At 37.5% G+C, this 12,951-nt stretch overlaps 1 long non-coding RNA gene across 1 annotated transcript in view; it reads left to right on the top strand.

Moving 5' to 3' along the window:
- Nucleotides 1-401, top strand: part of LOC110270717 — an 18,793-nt gene extending 18,392 nt beyond the window's left edge. Inside the window, exon 3 of the long non-coding RNA XR_002360359.1 lies at nucleotides 392-401. This is a non-coding gene — a long non-coding RNA (uncharacterized LOC110270717). The remainder of the gene's footprint in view (nucleotides 1-391) is intronic.

Genomic DNA, 12,951 nt, shown 5'->3' with positions numbered 1-12,951 from the left:
CTACCTCAGATACTGCTTGCAGGTTGTCAAAAGGAAAATTATCATCTATAGGAGTAGAATCATCCTTAATATGTTCAAGGCGACTCAAGTGGTCTGCTACTAAATTTTGATTACCACTCCTATCCTTTATTTCTAAATCAAATTCTTGTAACAACAGTATCCAACGTATAAGTCTTGGTTTGGATTTCTTTTTAGCTAATAGATACTTTAGAGCTGCATGGTCCGAATACACTACTACTCTAGTGCCAAGTAAATAAGCCCGGAATTTATCCAGAGCAAAAACAATAGCAAGTAGCTCTTTCTCAGTAGTAGTATAATTGGACTGGGCAGTGTCTAAAGTCTTAGACGCATAGGCAATAACAAAAGGATCCTTACCTTCATGCTGAGCCAGCGCTGCGCCTACTGCATGGTTGGAAGTATCGCACATGATTTCAAATGGCTAGCTCCAGTCTGGTCCTCTCACAATTGGAGCCTGAGTTAGAGCGGTCTTCAGCTTATCAAACGCTTGTTTGCAATCCTCACTGAACTCGAACTCAATATCCTTTTGCAGTAATCTGGATAAGGGAAGTGCTACCTTACTAAAGTCCTTAATAAATCTCCTGTAGAAACCTGCATGGCCAAGGAACGAACGGACTTCCCTCACAGAAGAGGGGTAAGGTAAACTAGAAATAACATTCACCTTTGCTGGGTCTACAGAAATGCCATTATTAGATACCACATGTCCTAATACAATCCCTTGCTTTACCATAAAGTGGCATTTTTCGAAATTCAATACAAGGTTTGTATTAACACATCTATCTAATACTCTAGATAATCCATCTAAGCAAAGGTTAAAAGAATCACCATAAACGCTAAAATCATCCATAAAAACTTCTATACAGTTCTCAATAAGATCAGAGAAAAGACTCATCATGCACCTTTGGAAGGTGGCTGGTGCATTGCACAAGCCAAATGGCATTCTCTTATAAGCATAAGTCCCAAAAGGACATGTAAAAGTAGTCTTTTCCTGATCCTCAGGAGCTATATGAATCTGGAAATAACCTGTGTAACTATCTAGAAAGCAATAATGTGATTTACCTGACAGGCGATCCAGCATTTGATCAATGAATGGAAGTGGGTAGTGATCCTTACGGGTAGCTTGGTTGAGACGCTTGTAATTAATGCAGACTCTCCAAGCATTCTGAACTCTAGTTGCTATGAGCTCTCCATGCTCATTCTTCACTGTAGTGACTCCAGACTTCTTGGGCACCACTTGTACTGGGCTTACCCATTCACTGTCTGAAATGGGATATATGATACCTGCTTCCAATAGTCTGGTTACTTCCTTTTTGACAACTTCCAGGATGGTGGGATTCAATCTTCTTTGTGGTTGACGGACAGGTCTTGCTCCCTCTTCTAAAAATATTCTGTGCTCGCATACTTGAGGGTTAATTCCCACTATGTCTGCCAAACTCCACCCAATTGCCTTCTTATGCTTCCTCAGTACATCAAGTAACTGCTCTTCTTGTTGAGAAGTCAGTTCCCTTGCAATAATAACCGGAAGCTTCTGCTCATCCTCAAGATTAGCATATTTGAGATGTGGAGGGAGAGGTTTCAATCTAACTTTTGATCGTGGGCAGGCTCTGGATTATCTGGGGCTTGTGAAAATGGCGAAGTGTCTTCATTGTCAGTTAAGAGGGTCCCCACACTTGGACCTTGTCCAGTGTACCTTTCTTCAAACTCTTCTTTTTGAACTTCAGCCACACTTTCGTCTATGACATCACACTGGAAGATAGAACGATCTTCTGGGGGGTTGTCAATGACTCCATTCAGATTGAAGATCACTATGTGGCCATCTATTTCAAAGGAGTATGTTCCTGAAAAAGCATCCAATTTGAATTTTGATGTCTTCAGGAATGGTCTTCTAAGTAGGATCGATGATGGCTTATCTGAATCATTATGGGGCATCTCCAAGATATAAAAATCAGTGGGAAATGTGAGCCCTTTAATGTTCACTAAAACATCTTCAGCAACTCCAGCCATTGTAATAATGCTTTTATCTGCTAACACAAAACGAGCTGCCGACCTTTTTAAGGGAGGGAGCCTCAAAACATCATATATGGACAAAGGCATTATACTGACACATGCTCCTAAATCACACATCTCTTCTTCAGCTATGTCCTGTATATCCTCTTCCTCTTCAACATCTTTGATTTCCACCACCTCTTCAGCTGAGGCGTATTCTGGTGAGCTTGGTTCCTCCTGATTCCTCTCCTGCAGTGTAGTTCCAGACCTCAGGGTGATGGCATTAATGCCCCCCTTTGGGTTGGGTAATAGTTGAGAGGGGATTCCAGTGGTGCTTGAAGGTTAGTTACTGGAATTTTGTGTTGAACCAAGCTGTGTCATAAAAGCTTGCAGAGTAGAGGTGAGACCATTCAGACTGGCATTAATAGTGTTCATGATGGTACTTTCCATGGCCAGTTGTCTTTTCTCAAAAGCTTGTAATAAATCTTCATTAGAAGATACCGAAGAATGAGCAAATTGAGAGATTTGCTGCTGATTGTTCGGTGGTCCTTGGTTTTGCCTCAGGTGAGGTGTTCAGTAAGGTTGATTTTGCTGCCTGTTGTTGTTATTATTCCACATCTGATTTCCCTGATTATCTCTGCCTCCCCTATTATTGTTGTCCCTCCAATTCTGGTTTGAATTGTCCTGCCATCCATGGTTATTATTTCCACTTTGATTGTACCCTTGGTTGGGGCGGTCATAGAAGTTGTGAGTGAATGCCACCATGTTGTCTTCTTATTGGAGCTGCGGGCATTCATCAGTGTAATGGCTGTAATCAGCACAAATTCCACAAATTCTTTGTGGAACTAGTTGTTGGTTTTGCTGCGGTTGAGTTTGCTGAGCTTGTTGATTCAACTGCATTTGCTTTAGCAGGTTGGTCATCTCACAGATGCTTTGATTTAGAGCAGCAGTCTCTATGCCAGAAGATACTTCTGCAACGGCTTTGAAATGGCCTTGCTTCTGTCTGTGGTTTCGAGTAGATTCAGCTAAATCACTGATCAATTGCCAAGCTTCATCAGTGGTCTTGTACTTCTTCATAGACCCATTGCTGGCACTTTCTAATGTGGTCTTATCTTGGGGCCTCATACCTTGTGTGATATAGCTGAGTAGCACGATCTTGTCAATCATGTGGTGGGGGCATGCTTCCAGAAGATTATTGAAGCGCTCCCAGTATTCGAAGAGAGTCTCATTGTCATCCTGAACAATTGTAGAGATATCATTCCTCAGTTTATCAGTAACTTCAGATGGAAAGAATTTCTCCAGAAACTCCTTTCTGAGTGTATCCCAGTTGGATACATTTGCTAGAGGTTGAGTGTAATACCACTCTCTTGCTTTTCCCTCAAGAGAGAACGGAAAAGCTTTCATCAGAATTGAAGTTTCATCAGTGCCATCACGCCTGACAGTAGAACAGGCTGCCTGGAAATCTCTCAAGTGATTGATAGGCTCTTGAGCAGGTAGGCCATGAAACTTGGGCATCAAATTTAGCAGTACGGTCTTTATTTCAAAATCCGTAGCTACCGCTGGATGATGCGCTTGACACGGTTGCATTGTAAAATCAGGAGCTCCTTCCTCCTGAATGGTAACTCTTCTAGCTGCCATGTTTTCTGCACGTAAAACAACTGAATCAGTAGAACGGGGGCTGGTTTCTTCCTCAGATTCACTTTCAGATCCGCCCTCAGAGCGGGCTAACCTACGCTGTTCTCGCCTTATTCGTGAAATAGTCTTTTCAATTTCAGGATCGAATATTAGCAAGCGCGGATCAGGAAGTGAACGTGTCATTTGACGGAAGAAACATGAAGCTCATAGTAGCAAAATTAAATAAAATGCAAATAAATAAATTCTAATTAATAAAATTAGCACTCTATTGCAACTCCCCGGCAACGGCGCCAAAAATTGTTGGGAAGCAGAAGCTGGTGAATTAAAAATTTATTAAAATGGTTACGTTGCAAGTATAGTTCTTAACTCACCAAAAATCTGCCTATCAATTTAGAAATATGTCACAGAGAGTTTAAATTAAAATTACTGGGAGTTTTAAGTCCCAGGTCGTCTCCCAACGAGTTGCAGAAAGGTATGCTATTTTATTAATCAGATGTTCCAAGAAGTTGAGCTAAGTAGATTGGAATTTAAATTGAGGAATTGTAAAGAATATAAATAAAGGCCTTGACTGGGAATTGATTGGTTAGAATCTCTATCATTGATGGTGTGATTGTAAGATTAATTTATAATTAATGGTTATTCTGTTTGGTTATCCTTTACTAGGTAAGGAAAAGTCAAACAAGTTGGAATGTCAGATCTGTTCACAAGTTGCAACCCACTTAGTTCAAAGGGATTGGCGTCGGCGACAGGATAGCAATCCAACATTTAACCCAATTACAAATTTTCTTTCAATCCTTCCAACTCAAGAGTTCCTTTTAATCAACTCCCCATCAAGTAAGAAAACTACTCACGCATTGTAAATAAAGAATCCATAGCGCATGAAAGGGAATTAAAAGAAGACATGATTATTGGAATTGAAATTGAATTAAAAAGAAATAATCCTTGCATTAAATAATCATAAAAGTATCTGAATGACAAAATTGAACAAAACAAAGAACATGGAAGAATAAAACCAAGTTAAAAAAACAAACTAGAATGATGAAGTCTTGATGAGGAAATAACTCTTCTCAATGTTCCAATGCTAAGACCAATTGAAAATTAAAATCCTAAAAACTAGAGAGAAAAACCTAAGAGAGTAAAACTAGATCTAAAACTACTGAATGAATGTGTGTGTTATTTCTGCATATTCTCTAACTCTAGTCTGCTGTTCTGGGCCGAAATAAGGTCCAAAATCGCCCCCATCGAATTCTGCAGATTATGCAGATCGCACATGTCACGCGATCGCGTCATCCATGCGGACGCGTCGCTTGCGCTTTTTCCTCTCCACGCGTTCGCGTCGTCCACGCTACCGCGTCGCTTGCGCTTTCCAATCTGCGCGGCCGCGCAAGCCATGCGGCCGCGTCACTGCGATTTGCGCTCCTTCGCGCGGTCGCATGAGCCATGCGACCGCGTCACTTCTCGCTGGTTATCTCCTCAAATTCTTGTGTTCCTTCCACTTTTTGCTAGCTTCCTCTCCAATCTCCATCTCATTCATGCCCTATAAAGCCTGAAACACTTGACACATAGATCACGGCATCGAATGGAATAAAGGAGAATTAAAATTAAATAATTAAAGTCTCTAGGAAGCAATTTTCAAACATGTACTGAATTTAGGAAGGAAATCTAAATGCATGCTAAATTGATGAATAAGTGGGTAAGGATCATGACAAAACCACACAATTAAACATAATATAAACTATAAAATAGTGGTTTATCATTATGCTGAATGATGGCACTGCATTCCTTTATCAACACCACTGTTTCACTTTTCTTCCAAGTCCTCTTATTACTCAATAATTCTTTCATAAACTTGGCATAAAGAGGCATTTGCTCAAGGGCCTCTACAAAAGAAATGTTGATTCAAAGCTTCTTGAAGACCTCTAAAAATCGGGAAAATTGCTTGTCTTTGGAGGCCTTTTGGAGCCTCTGAGGGTATCACATTTTAGGCTTGTATTCGAGAGCCTTAGGCAATGACGGATGTGTGTCAAGAGAGACTGGAAAAGGGTTGTCCGCACGCCTGGGAGGGGCGTGTTCCACCTCCTCCTTCTTCTCCTCCGGAGCTTCTTTTTCAACCAGCTCCTCATTAACCTTGGTCTTAGAACCTGTTACTTTACCACTCCTCAAGTGAATAGCCTTGCATTCGTCTCTTGGATTCACCACTGTATCACCAGGAAGGGTATTAGGAGGCCTTTCAAGTAGTTGTTTGCTCAACTGACCTACTTGCATTTCCAAGTTTCTAAGTGAAACTCTAGTCTCCTACATAAAACTTGCAACTAGTGATTCTAAATAGTGGTCTTCTAAGGCTGAGAAGTTGCTTGCTGAGGTTGTTGTGGTTGAGATGACTAAAATTGGCGGTTATTAAAATTATTCTGATAAAATTGTCCTGAGAATTATTAAAGTTTTGTGGCCTCTGAGGTTGCTCTCTCCACCCAAAGTTTGGGTGATTTTTCCATCCCTGATTAAAGGTCTTGGCATATGGATCATTGTTGGAGTTTCTAGGAGCATTCTCCATAAAGTTGACCTGTTCAAGAGAAAATTGAGCATATTCATAATTCTCACCTTGAATGAAGCCACCATTCATGTCATATGAAGCCTCTTGAGGGACATTCTGAGTACTAACAGCTGAAGCATGTATCCTACTCAAGTGCTGCGTAAGCATACTGACCTGTTGAGACATGGCTTTGTTCTGAACAAGAATAGCATCCAAGGTATCTACTTCCAAGATTCCTTTCTTCTGAGGAGCCCCAGAGTTCACAGGATTCCTCTCAGAAGTGTATAAGTATTGGTTGTTAGCAACCATCTCAATTAAATCATTAGCCTCTTCAGGAGTCTTCTTTGTGTACAGAGAACCACCTACAGAATTATCCAAAGACATTTTGGACATCTCTGAAAGCCCAGCATAGAAGATCTATAGCCTAATCCAGTCTGAGAACATATCTGCAAGGCACCTCCTAATCATTGACTTGTACCTCTCTCAGGCTTCATAGAGGGGTTTACCATCTCTCTGCCTAAAAGTTTAAACATCTGTCCTCAACTTAGTCATCTTCTAAGGAGGAAAGAACTTGTTTAGAAATTTGGTGACCACTTTATCCCAAGTATCCAAGCTCTCCTTAGGCTGATTGTCAAGTCACTGCTTTGCTCTATCCTTGACAACAAATGGAAAGAGCATCAGCTTATAGACATCTGGATGCACTCCATTGGTCTTTACAGCATCAGCTTATAGACATCTGAAGTCCATGAAACTGACAATTCTGTTGCACCAGAATGATCAACTGAGGTTTCAGCTCAAAGTTGTTTGTACCTATAGGAGGCACCACAATACTTTTTCCATAAAATTTAAGAGTGGAAGCAGTGTATGAACTAAGCATTCTAGGTTGCTCACTCCCATTCTGATTAACCACATTAGCGTTGACAGCATTATTGGCATCCATAGTGGACTCTTCAACTTCTTTTGCAAAAGTATCACTGAGACTTTCACCAGATTTGTGGAGTCTAGCTTGTTACAAACGGCGTCTCAAGGTCCTCTCAGATTTAGGATCAAAATCTATAAGAGGTTCCTTGTTCCTATTCTTGCTTATAAACAAAAAGAAAGCAAGAAAAGGTGAAAATCTCTACATTAGAGTGAAAATAATTAAGGCAAAATTAAGGGAAAATAATTAAGGCAAAATGTGAAAATTAAAGCAAAAAAATTAAATAAACTTAAAGCTAAAATGTCTAATCTAAGCAATCAAACAACTAGTACGTAGTTGTCAATCATAGTCAATCCTCGACAATGGCGCCAAAAATTTGGTGCAAAATTCAAAGTCTACAAACTAACCGGTAAGTGCACTGGGTTGTACCAAGTATTACCTCAGGTGAGTGAGTATCGATCCCACGGTGATTGTTGGATCAAGCAACAATGATTGAGTGATTTACTTAGTTAGACAAGAAAAAATGGTGTTTGAGAGTTCAATAGCATTAAGCAGTAAAATTGGAGAATTAGAAAGCAAGCAGTAAAAGTGGTGTAGAGAATATGTGAGAAAACAGTTAAGGTTTTAGAGTTGTTTATTTTCCAGATTTCTATTTCTCACCAACTATTTTAATCATGCAAGATTCAATTCATGGCAAACTATATTTGACTAAACCCTAATTCCTTAGTAATTTAGTCTCCTCTAACCTAGTTAACCGCCAATTTCTTGGTCACTTAATTTCAATTAGAGGTAAATGAAGAACAAAAACAAATTCTTAAAATTAAAATTAATACATTAATTAAAATAGAATAGTAATAGTATCAATTCAAAGAATAAATAGGGCTCCTAACCTTAACAGTGGAGGTTTAGTTGCTTATGGTTGAGAGAGAAAACTAGGGTTCTAAAAACTGTAAATTACGGAATGAGGTGCGTAAAAGAAAAGAGAGTCCGAAGGCTAAATCTTTTCCCTTTTATATCTAATCCTAATTAATGTAAAATATATTTTCTAAAATTAAATAATATATTTTTCTATTTGCAAATAAAATAAAAGTTTTAATCAAAATTAAAGAGGCAATCTTCGAGTACTCCTTTTTGGCATAGGGACCATTGCATTCTCTATGATTGGTGCCTAACTTGGGTTGAGCCAAGTTAGGCGCCACCCAGGCTGCATGAACTTGAGAAAGCTCAAGTTCAGCATGGAGAAGGCCATATGAAATGAAAGAAAAGGATATACTACTATATATTGTTGGAAAGCTATGGAAGTTAGCTTTTCAATGCCACTAAAACTGCGTCAATTGGATCTCTGTAGCTCAAGTTATACCCGTTGGAGTGCAAAGAGGTCAACATCATCCACTTTCTCTCTTTTCTTCTATACAAACCCTGTCAAATCCATCTGAATGCTAACTGAAACAAACCAAATTGTACACGACTCAAAGTAGCATTCATAGTGGCTCAAAAATACTTAAATCTTGATTAAACTTAACAAATTTGAATGCAAATTCACTAGAAAAAGATAGGAAAGATGCTCACGCATCAGTGTCCACGTATAGGACTCCTTAAATTCAAACTCGAATGGAATGCCCGCATCACGTACGCGGGTTCTGTAGAATCCACCTTTACACACCAAACTTTCGATGCATATAACTTTTCCGTTAGAAATCATTTTTAGTCCATTCTTTAAATGGTGTAAACTTCACAAACCCAATTTTCATATGAAATAAATTTGAAAAGGTTTAGGAGTCCGGAAGCCGAATTATGGCTCACCGAAGTTCGGCCAAAAATAAGTTTTTCTCAACAAATCTCAAACCTCTATCTTTACCAATTCCTAACTCAATAGCAACACTCCAAACTTCTAAATAGCACCAAAACATACCAAACCATTACCTCAACCTTCTCATTTATTCCATTACACATTAATACACAACTTTATCAATTTCTCTCCAATAATTTACATTTAATATAACTTCATACTCCATCGACAAAGTATCATTATTATTCATTAAAATCATAATCTCATTAACCATCCACCACATTTATATCATTAACCAACATACTAATTATCCACATCCAATCAACATATATTACATTAACTAAAACCATTAAAACCACTAAATATGCACCCAACATATAATTCAACCTATCCTAAGTCGTCTAGCCTAAGTTTTCACAAGACATTACATATTACATATGAGAAACCAAAACTATACCTTGGCCAATTTCTTCCTACGCCAAAGACACCTCAAATTGGCAAAATTACAAGCCTCCACCACCGAATATTCATCACCCAAAGCTCAATCAAGCTTCCAATCTACTTAAATATGTTCCAAATTCACATATACACTACCTAATACATATTACCACATTCATATACAAAAACTTAATCCTCAACCACAATTAATCAAGGAATTTACTAGGGTTAGAGAAATTTTACCTTATACGTGCCTTATTCGAATAAAAGCCCGCTAATTCCTCAAGCTAATTTGACCCTAAAATATCAAAATAACTAAAAATCTCAACACCCAACAGATTGGATTTTCAAAATTGGGAAAGAGAGAATCAAAAATAAAAATGTAACTTCATTACCAAATTGATGACTGGGATTTGTAGAGCTCGATGTGGTGGACATGAGGCTGCAAACAGTGCGGCAATCGGAGTTCCGGATTGAAAGTTATGATGAAATAAAAATTTGGAGCCAAGGGTTTTTTTCTTCTTCACTCTCATTGTGTCTCCCTCCTCTTTCTTGATGTGTTTGCTTATGAGGGCTTCACTAAGTGTGGAGTGTATTTTTATTGGTTGGGCTTGGACCTATTTGGGCTCGGTTCGGCTCATTAGCCTAATTTTGGGCCAAAACTTTTAAAATTAGTGTCAAAATTCATATTTTAATTATTTCTTCCATTTTAAACTATAATTTAATCTTCTAATTTTTTTAAATAATAATTAATTTATTAGTTAAGTATTTACTAATTTTCAGGGTTTTACAATTCTCATCCCTCCCGGTCATGTGGCATCGTCCTTAGTGTCGATTGCAACTCTGTGGTGCTGCTTCGCATCATCATATGTGATGGTTGTCCATGGGTTCGGCACCTTCCATGGTAGAAATCACCATTCATCCTCCCCTCCTACATCGCGATCTATCCTCAAATCTCTTCTGCGTGCCATCACAGATTCGAACCAACTTTCGATCTCCTTCAGTTCACACAGTATCGCTACTACCAGGTCCATTTGTAACTTCCTCATTGTTCTTGTTCATATTTTTTGGAATTTTATTATAATCATTTGCTTCTAGCTAGAAGTGTTGGATCTGTTGTGGTTGAAAAATCTGAAATTGAAACTTTAAATCTATGTCGTGCTATTGCTAAATTGCTGTGTGATTGATATCTGAATTTAGACTTCGGTTCTTCTAAATCAATTTTTTTTATCAGAAATGTTCTTTGCTGCAATAGTTGATAATACTGGTTGAAAATCCAGCTGGTATAACAATGTAAGAATGTTAGCTCAAAGGTCAACCAATCTGCCATTGGATTGCACTGCCGCTAAAGCCGGAACCACTTCAGATCGCGGTCGATCAGTCCCTTGGCGACCTCCTAAAAATGTTTAGCCTCTGAAGCTCCTTTGGAATTCCACAGATTCCAAGCACAAATAATCCACCAATAGCCATTTGTACCATCAAACTTGGAAGAGCATCATGCCAAGAAAGGTGACTTTAATCTGAACCACCATGGGAAGCGGTGATCGCTGCCCGCATGGTATTGAATGAAAGTACCATTTGATACGATATTGTATCAAGAGATAGAGAGAATTAGATAGAAAACATAGAGACTAAAATAGAACTCATAGAATTAGGACCAAGAGGGAAATTAGAGTTTCCAATTACATCATGCATATCTACACTATTACATCTTATTCCTATTTATAACATAATTCTCTGAGTGAGCTATAGATCCAATATTAATCCTAATAATCACCCATATATCACTTCTATTTTCCTTTCAACCATTTACATTTTTTAATATCATTTAGTTGTAATATTATTGAAAATACATAGTATTATTGTAAGTCATAAAAAATAAAATTAAAAATTAAATATTAATTTCAACTATTAAAATGTTATATATTTAAAATTGTATTTCAACTAATAGTTTCATATTTGTACTATAATATTTAAATATAATCTAAAAAAATAAACAAAAGTGAATAAGTAAAAGAACAAAAATAAAGATAATAATATAAAATCAAATAAATAATTTGAATTGAGTATTTTCATAATTTTACTAAAAGTCCAATTTATATATGAATTTTTTATGAGGTAAATATCAAATTTGTACCCAAGAGATTCTAGCACTGACAAAATGGTATTTGACTTTTGTTAGTAACAAAATAGTCTTTAAAAGAACTTAAAATTTGACAAGCGTTTTTCTGAACTCGTCGGAGTATATCTCTGACGAGAATACTGCTGAGTTGGCTACCGTATTTTGCTGAGATGGCAGCCTTGTTCATTAATATACTAAAATTCCTAATCTCCCTCTTTTTGGAACCCTAATCTCCCCGTTCCCAAAACCCCACTCAACATGTTCTTTGATAATAATCATTGATACATCCTCAATTGAATCCCTAAACTCAGCAACCTTTTCTTTATGCTTTTTGAACTGCTCATGGTTTTTCCACCATTTCTCACTCTTAAACTTCTTCCAACACAATACACAATAAAACTCCTTCTCACCACCCTTCTTCCCCCCTCCTCTGCCTCCTCAAGCCACAAATCATTCTCCCCGTCCTCGCCCTTATCCACCTTCGCCTACTCCAGAATATACCTTGTAGAAGCCTCTATCGAAATCGGAGTAGTCGGAGAAGATGATATTGGAAAATCAAAACACCAATCCCTCCTTTTTAGAACCCTATTCTCCCCCTTTTTCAATGCACTCTCTCACTTTGAAATGGAGCTCAATGCGGTCTGCGTCTTCACCGTTGTCCCCTCGCCTAAACCTACTCTCCGCATTCCTATACCTTTACTATTGTCTCCTCAACATCACCTCGTTGGTATGTGCTTTGTGGTGGCTTGCTTCTCTCCCTACGACTAAGCGTAAGAACAGACACATACAGCAGCGGCATCTCACTCATTGGCCTTGTCTCTGTGCCTCTCGCCGGTAGCTGTGCCTCATTTCCCCACCACCAGTAGCTGCTTGTTTCCCCACCTACTCTGTTTGTGTTGAAGCTGTCATCTTAGTTTTGCTGTGGCTCGCCTTCTCTACTTTCACCTCTGTTTCTGCATGCCATACCTCCAGGGACAGACCTAAGGGGGTGAGTAGTGGCCTCGGCCCCCCTCCCAAAATTTTAAGAAACTATATTTATATATGAGATATGTGTTTAAAAAATAAAAAAATATTATAAAATTTAATAGTTTTATATGTATTATTTTTTACTATGTGATGAATTTATGTCTTAATTGTTTAATTCACTAATATTTTTTACTTAACTAATTTAATATCATACCTTCAAGTTTTTGAAAATTTCAAATTAGTTTTTATATAATAATTTCTATATTTATTTAAAAAAAATCATTTATTTATTTTATATTAACATATTTAAAATTATATTATTATATTAATAATAACTTACGTAGTTATATTTTGGTAATCACATTATGTACTTTAGATATTCTTTTCTTATAAAAAATATTTATTTTTTTTTCTAAATTTACGTTGTTGAAAGAAAAAATTTTATAAAAATATCTTATATCTTGTATTCTATAAAGGTATTGTATCTTTCAAATAATTAATAATTTATCATTTATTTTCAAATTTTTTAAAATTTTTGAATGAATTAA

This window comes from Arachis ipaensis, chromosome B04 (genome assembly GCF_000816755.2).
Source record: "Arachis ipaensis cultivar K30076 chromosome B04, Araip1.1, whole genome shotgun sequence".
NCBI lineage: Eukaryota > Viridiplantae > Streptophyta > Magnoliopsida > Fabales > Fabaceae > Arachis > Arachis ipaensis.
Note: the sequence above shows the minus strand (reverse complement) of the source record. Positions and strands in the feature narration are given on the sequence as shown.